This window comes from Scleropages formosus, chromosome 16, assembly GCF_900964775.1.
Source record: "Scleropages formosus chromosome 16, fSclFor1.1, whole genome shotgun sequence".
In the NCBI taxonomy this organism is placed as follows: Eukaryota; Metazoa; Chordata; class Actinopteri; order Osteoglossiformes; family Osteoglossidae; genus Scleropages; species Scleropages formosus.
The window spans coordinates 7,103,512-7,114,068 of NC_041821.1; positions in this window are offsets into that span (position 1 = coordinate 7,103,512).

Consider the following 10,557-nt stretch of genomic DNA (forward strand, 5'->3'; position numbering starts at 1 on the left):
GCTTCACCTGTCCAGGTAACCGCCCAGGATGTCCAGATGGGCTCACGCTTTTCAGCGAGACTCTATTTCAAATGTCTGCATTTTCTTGCAGCTTTTCGTAGCTGCGCTACCAATAAGCTACGGGACACTTTCAAGCACGTATTACGAAGAAGAGCTCTGTAAATGCAAAAAACAGATGTGGGATTCTGCAGTGGCGCTAATAAACACGAGAACGTACACAGTCCTGTTTTCTGGGGCATTTACAGTATGCAGATCATCTAAGATGGTAAACGTCTGACATCAGCCTGAAGACGTCATGTCAGAAGAGCAGCCGCCAAGCGTTCGATGTCATTCGCATCCTGGCTGTGGGGGGTGCAGTGCCCCTTTAATGGGGGGTCTCCCATCTGTACATGTAAGCAAGACAGTGCCACTAAAGCGCATAGTTTTCAGAGTGCGAACACATATCATCACATTAACAGTAGAATCCTGGCTTGAATAAATCATCTCGGTTATATAAGAATAATTATGTTAATCAGTGACTTACTTAATGTTGCATAACTGGCGTCCAGTACCCATGCACAACTTTTTCATTATTCATAACTGTAAACTCCATCTGGAAAGTGGCAGACTTGGCCGTCTTCCTGGCATTTCTATGGAGCAAAACTGTGTCAGTGTGAAATTACAGGAACTATGAAATTTGGCCAACGTGTAAATTAGTCTGGCGAGCGCGAGTCATTTTCTTCGCATTTTCCCGGCCTTCGCCGGTGACTTCGGAGCAGGTTCGCGATGACGGCGCGGCTCCGGACGTTCCCCTCGAAAAGGGCCCGCGGAACGGAAACCCTTCGACGGTTTTAGGCCCCTTTAAATTGCATTTCTTCTGCCGTGTGATGCCACCGAGTTCAGCGGCATTATTTGACGAAAAGGGATTTATTTGTTTATATTCATTCCTAACAGGATGCCGCGCAACGCCGACAACAAAAAAAGAATAACTAACCAAGCAGGAGCCCTCAGTAGAGTTTTATTCTGAGCCCAGTTACAGGCATTTTGAAAGAGAGTTTTTTATACTTGGAAAAAAAAATGCATAATAAACACATTTTATCATAAAGAGCTATAATATCCTGACTATAGATCCTCCCAGCAGGTGTCCCCTTCCAGTCGAAAGACCCTGATCTGGCCCGGGTTCGAATCCCTGCTCCTACCGTACTCCTTCTGATAGTGATCACTGACCCTGAATTGACGTGGTGAAAGTTACCCAGCTGCATAAATGGGTAAATAAATCGTAAGCAGCTTAACATACAAACCTAACGCTCTAAGTCACCCGGGAGAAAAGCGTCACCTAAATTAATAATAATAGCCACGGAGCGCGTTTCTTTATGTGTCATCCATAATTCACCGTGGCAACACTCCCACCCCCACCCCGAGTGTGAAACTGAGAGAAAGTGTGACTGCCTGGTCTGCGAGATGAACCCCTGCTCTTAATGGCAAAAAGGAGGATGTTTAAGAGAGTATATGCGCTCTTTAAAATGATACACGCTTTATATAAGTGATGGTACTGTTGTTTGGGCAGGCAGCTTGTGTGGACTATATTTAAACCAGCCCACAGTCTGGCTGTCTCTTTGACACCTGACATCCAATCTCCGTCTCCTGCTTTTGCTCAACATCTGCTCTGCATTATGCTATAAAAGCAACTTACGTAAAGTTGTTTTTTTTTTGTTTTGTTGTTTTTTTTTTTTTTCGGTAAAGCAGAGATACAGTTTGCAATCTTGCAGCTCGGAGGGGCCGATCGAAGAGGAAACGTAGGATTTTGCTTCGTTTTTCATCTTCTTACATTTACCCTTTCAGCTGATGTTTTTTGTCCAAAGCACCTTGCATTGTTAAGGTTACACTTACTCATCCATTTATATAGTGGAGTAATTTCAGGGTAAGTACCTTCCTCAAGGGTATGGCAGCCAGAGATGGGCTTGAACCTGCGACCATTAGTTCCAAAGGCAGCAGCTCAATCACTACACTACCAGACATCGCCTGCATTATAATTACATTTATTCATTTATCAGACACTTTTCTCCAAAGCGACTTCCGATGAACTCTACGTAGTGTTATGAGCCCACACACCTTATTCACCGCGGTGACTTACACTGCTAGATACACTACTTACACTGGGTCACTCATACATCAACAAAACACACTCTCTCTGTCACTCACATACTATGGGGGAACCTGAACAGTATGTCTTTGGAGTGTGGGAGGAAACCAGAGCACCTAGCGGAAACCCACACAGACACGAGGAGAACATGCAAACTCCACACAGACTGAGTGGGCATCGAACCCATGTCCTCTGAGGTGCTGGAAAAGAGCAGCACTACTCGCTGTGCCACTGTGCCCTATATTTAACAATGTAACAATTTTTAAAAAGGGAATAAAAATCTGGTTTCCACAGAAGCAAACACTCACAGATTGTTCTTTTATACATTGTTTTCCTAATAATTTTATTTTCCAGTGCTGATTAGAAAACAGCTATGCATTAAGAGTGTTGAAAGGCGAACTAAAGGAAAAGCCTTCAAAGAAAGCACATTTCTCACAAGCATGACGTTAAACTCTGGAAACTGCGCCGAATCCAGACTCACTCATTCGTCCATCAATCAATTACATGTTTTGGGGGTTATCATATTTACAGGAGCAAGCATTCCCGTTCGTCTGCGTCATTTCTCAATCTGGTGGGTATTTTTCAATTGTCGCTATAATTATGGAGAACTTTATTTGCACTAAGGCCTCATTACTGCCAGGGGTAGGTTAACCTTCAGTATGTATGCACACACACACACACACGTAACACGCCGTACGTGAACAACAGGCTGAGATTAATTGCGGGAAGGCGAGGCTATTAATATTTAACCTCCCTCGTCTGAGAGTCTGAGCTGAAGGACCGAAGCGCTAGACGGTTCCCTCTGCTCAGCGCGGAGCCATGTCTCGAGGCAGCGTTCACATCCGACACGCTTGCTCTCCGAAAGGCGCAAGTTCTGAGTTCGGAACTCGTGGAGCGGAAGCAGCAAAACACGAACGTCTGATAAAGAGCCTTTTGTTCGTCGGCTACACCTTTTGTGCGGACGCTTTTCTCATTTAATTAAACGCAAGAACTAAGGCTGATTCCAATCTCGGAAGAAAATACAGTACTTTCGTGCAGCTGCAAGTCAAAGTCATTTACATATATTTGTTTAGCAGACCCTTTTCTCCAAAGCAACTTCCGGTGAACTCTATGAAGTGTTATGAGCCCACACACATTATTCACCGCGGTAACTTACACTCCTAGATACACTACGTACACTGGGTCACTCATCCATACATCAGTGGAACACACTGTGGGGGAACCTGAACAGCATGTGTCTGGAGTGTGGGAGGAAACCAGAGCACTTGGAGGAAATCCACGCAGACACAGGGAGAACATGCAAACTCCAGGCAGACCGAATAGGGTTCGAACACACATCCTCTTGCACCACCTTGGCACCGTGAGACACCAGTGCTACTTGCTGTGCCACCTTGCCACCCTTAAGTCCAACTCAAAATGGCTTTATTGTCATTTCAGCCATATACAGCTGGTACAGTATACAGTGAAACGAAACAACATTCCTCCAGGAGCATGGTGCTACATAAAAAATACAATACAATACAATAATAAACGCTGTGAAAAATGTAAAAATAATTGCAAAAAAAAAATTTCATTGTGCACTTCATACAGCAACAGATGAAACCAGCTGATTAATCGGGTTTTGCTGTATTTTACACTTACAAATTGCGATTAAATGTAGAAGTCAAACGTAAATTGGACACATGTTCCTGGATTTCGGTTCCACCAATGAAGAATAAGGCATTTCATTCCAGTATAATACATAGGACCTATTTAAAAAAAAAAAATCATTGCTTATAAAAGCTTCCTCATTTATGTCTCTATATAAAGCATTTTCAAACCAAAAATGATTTTAAAACACATCAGTATGCAATTCACTTCTATCTGTGTAGATTTACTACGGTTTTTGAGGATGATAATTGCAAATTTGCTGAATTTAATTATAAATATGAATATGTATTTGTTTGCACATATATAATCCCAGTGTTAATTTCCTTTTCACGTGTAACATGTACGCATCTGAAATTCAGGGCGATTCAAAGCATCTTGTCGGCGAACGGTGCCAAACCAACGAGAATTTGCGTTCATTATTTCTCCCCCTCCTAAACCGCCGGCACTCCGAATAGGGTCTCGGAGCCTCGAGGCGTCCCTGCGCTCACGCCAGCAAATACAAACACAAGCAGCTACAGTTAAAAAAAAAAAAAAAAACAAATAAATAAATAAATAAATAAAAATCTGTTCATCCATTCAGCAGGCCTGGCCCTGGGTCCCTGCTGGACACAAAACCGCAGGCCCGAAACAACGGTTCAGGACACGCACACCTGAAGGTTGCTGCTTCGAGCCCCAGGCTGGGCCCTCAGAGGTGGTGAGAACAATTTAACCCTGCGCAAGTTTCACAGCAACATGCGTCAGGCACGCACACGTTGTCTGAAACCGCTCGCCCCCCGCGGGGTTGCGGGGAGCCAGAGCCTAACCCGGCAACTCAGGGCGAGGGGACGCACCCGGGACGGGACGCCGGTCCGTCGCACCCCCGGCAGGACTCGAACCCCAGACCCGCCGGAGAGCGGGACCCGGTCCGCGCCACCGCACCCCGCCGTGTGTCAGGCAGTACCGTGATATTTACCCACAGTGTGTCCTCTGTGTCCCTCGTTGCTGACAGGGGGGTCTTATCTAAATGCGGGGAGGAAGAGAGCAATTAGCAGTTGGAATATATGTTCCGAAATCTCTTTACATGCATCTTTAGGCCCATTCTGCTGTGCAGGTGCAAATCAAATAATATAATCCCTCTGAAACATAATCTCATTGCAACACTTCGGTGTTAGTTCTGCAGGGGCGGTTGCTAAGAAAGTCGACAGCTGTGTCTTTCTAATCTGGCAAAGGTGCAGCGGCAAGAGGTTTAAAATGTAACTCCGTTTATTCTTCGCGCTGACAGCTTCCTCCGATGCGACCTACGACGTTAAGCCTCTTACGGGGTAAATGTAGAGTAAGTACCTCGCTCAAGGGTAACGCGGCGGTACAGCGGGAACGGATCCCGGCTCGTTCGGGCGCAAAGGTGGCAGCGTCTCCCCCTGCTCCGCATTAACCTCTTTGCGATACGGCAACCTGCGCGTTCACGCGGTCCTCCGGGCTTTCTCTAGGCCTCGACGGCCGGTCCGCGGAGACGCTAACCCGGAGCAGTGGGGAAAGCGTCTCCGGACCGGCACAAGTTCAGGAACGCATCCCTCAGGAACCGCAGTCGTGGGCGATATTTCAATACCGCCGGCCTCGGAGCGCACGGCAAGGACGTCGGGTTGCGGAGGTTGCGACGGCTTCGGGCTCCGGGCACCCCGGCTCTGGCGCCGAACCGGGGACTTCCGGGAGCCCTTAGAACGAGCGGCCAGGTTTCATCTTCCCAGACGAAATTTACATGCGGCGCGTCCTTAAATGTCAGAAAGGGAAGCGGCATTTCATCACTTTGAGGAGACACAGATACTGCTAGCGGTGTGCATTTGAGCCGTTTTCCGCTATTTTTTCCCCCCATCGTCCTTGGAGAGTCATCCGGGCCTCGGAGGGATTACCTTTAACACCGGAAGGCTAATTGCATGCATAAACAACTTTTTCTTTTTTTTTTTTTCCCTCTGGAACAATGGCCTTAAGTTCAAAACGCATCACATGATGAGGTCACGCTGTCAGCTGCGCCCTCCTTGGTGCCACGTGAGTCGCGGACGTCCGGCGATCCGCCTTCTCCGCTCGGGCCGCGAGCCGCGCGAACGAAAGCGACGAAAAATGGGGCGGACGCCGAAACGAAGCAGGAGGATCTCGTCCCCGGGAGACGAAGAGGGGAAAAAAAGGGAAGCTGCCGTGGGCCTGGGGCCGCTAGCGCCCCTCTCGCACCGCACCGCCACAAGAGCGGCTCCTGGTTTCGAGCTTTTATTGTTGTCGCTGCTGCTCTTGTTTTCCTGAATTAGGCAATAAAAGGATCTTCTTCATCTGGCTTTCCCTCGGACCGCTTCGCGAAAGGTTCACCGCGAGGGAACTTTCCATAATGAGCTTCGGGGTTCCGGCTCCCTCATCGGGAGCGCTCTTCGTAGGCTCTGTGTTTGATGTACACAAGCCGTAGGACTCAAGAGCAGAAGATGACGGGACACCTTACAGTCCGCACCGAGATTTCACGGGACACACCGAGACCCGGTGGTCTTCCCGTACGCTTTGTGGTCTGCACACTGACCTCTCGCAGTCCTTACTGACACTTTAAGGAGCACGCTGAGGTTTTGGGGTCTCCGAACGGAGACTTTATTGTCTTCCCTTAGGCTTTACGGTCTACACATCGAGATTTTACGGACTACCCTAAGGATTTGTGTTCCGCACACCTCGACTTTATGGTCTTCGCTTAGGCTTTACGTCTGCATGCTGACACTTTATGATCTGCACACCGAGACTTTATGGTCTTCATTTAGACTTTATGGTCTGCACACTGAGACTCCTGCTGTCACTGGAAACTGTGCCAAGGTTCCACAGCGTGACAGGCTCAGGGGTTCCACCTTCCATAAGTCCTGTGATGGTAACAGGGTTTTCCGAAGAGGTGAATCAGGTGGCAGCGTAACGTTAGCGCTTCTGCCTTTGAACCCAGAGGTCACGGGTTTGTATCGAACCTCCAGCTATAGTATCCCTGAGCAAGGTACTTACCCAGAATTACTCCAGTAAAATCACCCAGCTCTATAAATGGGGAAATAAGTGTAAGTTGCATTGAAGAAAAGTGTCAGCTAAAGGTATTAATGCACATGACTGAAATAAGGAACATGGGTGTTTTCCATAGGGGCCGTGGTGGTGCAGTGGATTCGACTGGGTCCTGCTCTCCGGTGGGTCGGGGGTTTGAGTCCCACTTGGGGTGCCCTGCGATGGACTGGTGTCCCGTCCTGGGTGTGTCCCCTTATGCCCTGTGTTGCCGGGTTAGGCTCCGGTTTGCTGCGACCCCGCTTGGGACAAGCAGCTTCACAGAGTGTGTGTGTGTGTGTGCGCGCGCGCGTGCACGTAGGTTTTGCTTACACACACTGGTCAAGGGGACCATGGCAAGTACAGTCTTCTGAATCTTCCGCTGAGAAATACAAGTCCTTCGCTACTATGGTGTGTTACCATGATGATACCTGGACACCAGTTATTACAGCACTTCCTTCAGCACGCACAGAAAACGATGTCAGCGGGAAAACGAGATGGCGAGCTGGAAGAACACGGGAGCAGCACCCTCGCTTCCCCGCCGGCTCGTCTCTCGGACAGAACGCGCTGCGCTTCCCTGCAAAACTTTAGAACGGCTTTAGATCAAAGTGACGACCTGGTGCTTCCGAGGCCCTCATGAAGACATACCCTTCACGGGCCGGCGGACAGCGGACGGCTTGCGCCGACAGTTTATCCTCACGCTGTGAAGGATGTCCTTCTCGTCGGGGGGGGTGCGCTCAGGGGAAAGAGGACGATGGGGGGGACCTTCGGGGCCCTGCCGGTGCCTGTCACGCCTCTCTCGTGGCTAGAGGGAGACGGCTGTATTAACACTTTATCAGCGGGTCACGCAGCAAAGGAACAAGTAAGGGCCAGCGGACCGGTTTCCAGGCAGGCCGCAAATAAGCTCAGAACCCTAAAGCTGAGCTTTACTAATACCGAGTCTACAGGAAAAAGGAGACAAGTCGCTCACATTGCTTACCAAGCTGACAGTCTTATCACATGGGACGTAATCAATGCACTATTAAAACTGTCACATTAGAATATGGGTATCGTGCATGTTGAAAACACCAATTATTAACTAAACGGACGGTGCAAGTTGCTGAGGGGTTACAGCCGAGACAGAAAGACTTGGGTCTGAATCCCACCTCCTGCTATAGTACCCTGGATCACAGTACTTACATTTATATATTTATCAGACACTTTTCTACAAAGTGACTTCCAGCGAACTCCATGTAGTGTTATGAGCCCACACACCTTATTCACCGCAGTGACTTACACTGCTAGATACACCACTTACACTGGGTCACTCATCCATACATCAGTGGAACACACACACACACTCTGGGGGAACCTGAACAGCATGTCTTTGGAGAGTGGGAGGAAACCAGAGCACCCGGAGGAAACCCGCACAGACACGAGGAGAACATGCAAACTCCACACAGCTGGAGCGGGGATCAAACCCACGTCCTCTCGCACCACTCATGGGCTGTGAGAGAGCAGCGCTATTCATTGTGCCACCCATACAAATAGATGTAGTACTTACACCTATTTATTCATTTAGATGACAGTTTTCTCCAAAGTGCCTGACAATGTTAAGCTACCTGCAACTACTTACCCATTTCTACAGCTGTGTCATTTTACTGGAGTAATTTAGGGTAAGTAGCTTTTTTTCCACTGCTGTAGGCGAGATGTGAACCCCCAGCCGTCAGGTCCAAAGGCAACAGCTCTATCTGGCCCCACTGCTCTCATCCTGAACTGGTAGAATAAAATTACCCTGTTGTGTACATGAGTAAAACAATAGTAATCAGTTCAGGGTAGAAGCCTACATTACTCCCGTAACATAGCGGTTAACACTGCTGCCTTTGGAGCCAAAGGTGAGAGGTTCAGATCCTAGCGGTAGTAGCCTTGCGCTTACTAGCCCTTAATTACTCCGGTAAAATTGCCCAGCCGTGTTAAATTGGGTGAATAATTGTCGGTGGCTTTAGAGGAAAGTGTCGGCTCAAGGGATAAATGTAACTAGGTGACAAGTAGCGCCGTGTACTCCGCACTCTCCAGTAGACATCGCCGCTGTATCGTACACGGAGACCGACGTGCCGTCACCATCCAAAGCGCACGTTTTACGACAGCCGAAATATGCATTTCCGTTTTCGAACGCGAGTTAATCGTGCGCGCAAATGGGATTACGGTGATCTCAATCGCACTCCAATTCTCAGAAATGCGACACAGCCACTAGAAGGACATCTGGAAGCTTTGTGAAAATGTTAATTGCTGCCACTTTCACACTTATCTGCAATAAACCGCTCGTCCCAACGTTCCGCCGGGGGAAACGACCCGTCTCCGAGGGCCGTCGCTCCGGGAGCGAAAGACGCCGCTTCGCGCCACGGTACGTCGTGAGGTCGCTCGTCGGATGAAGTGCGAATTGCACTCTGACTCATTGGATCTGAAGAAGTTTCAGAGCATCGAACTGGACGTCGCAAGGGGCACCGCCTTGTAAAAAGAGCAAAAAATCCAGGTTCACCGTGCTGTTACCGATGACAGGTTTACCTGGTATTACTGCGGTGGGTGACCTCTGACCCCCGGACGGAGGGACGGGCCGGATTAGTGACGGCCGCCGCATGTGGGGCCTCTCGTCCGAAACCGTCTTCAGCTCCCAGGTCACCGTCCTTCACGCCGGAGAGTAAATTTCACCTCCTGGACCGCAATGTGAATTAACGGCCCGGTCCTAAGATATTTGGAGAAATTTGCTAACCGTGGAGCTCCGGGAGCCCTGCTGCCCTGCCGCAGTGCTTTTACCGCACCGCGTTTGGTGCGGCTGCGAGGAAACGAGAGCATTAACTCCCTTTAACAGAAGGTATCAGACCGAATCAAAGTGGGAAACTCACTCGGAGGCAAAACTATTGAAATATTAAACAAACTGTGCACGTGTGCCACACAACATGTTCTTCGCAGGGGGTGGATTCGCTTTTCCTGTTCAGGGGCAAATATCAGAAAAAAAAAAATATATATATATTATATATATATATATATATATACATATATATATTTTGGATTCACATATTATTTTGGAATAAGCTATCAGCACATCCTTTATTCGGTTTCAGTCTGATGGGGAAAATTACACTTGGAGCCATTCATTGAGGATTCCGCCTCTGTACGTCTCAATAAAACAACAAGCCCACGTCAGCGCGCTCTCCCTTCGGCCCTCTCTAACAGGATTTACGGAGGAAGCGGCAGCTCGCTAAATGAAGGCAATTAAAGGAGAGCGCCGGTGTGAAGCGAGGAGCCGGCGCGCGCTGCGGTCGCCCCTGGACTTATTCCGGCGCAGCGGTCGAACCCCGGTCCGCGGCGCCCGCGTAACCCGTGTGTCGGCCGGCCACGCTCCTGGCAGCCCGCCACCTTTCCATCTATCCGTTTAAACTATTTAGCGGCTATTTCAGGAACGGGGTGCGGGGGGGGGGGCAGCGCCCACGCTTTATTTTGGGCGCCATGGAAACGGCCCACTTTCGCCGCAAACGCAAACACCGGGCTTGAACCTCGAGACGGTAGCTCGGCCGGGTCATCGATCGCCGCCCACGTGTCGCCGGCTCCGCTGCGGGCCTTTGTTGGCCGGCCCTCGCCGTACAGCCCCGCTCTATTGTTCCCCTGCAGGACGCGAGCCCGCACCCTACCGGGCGAACTCAAAGTCGGAGCGCACGCGGTTCGTGACGAGCTGGTTAGAGCGGTGCCGCTGGGACGTTACCCGCCTGCAGCTGGGTTCGGGCTTT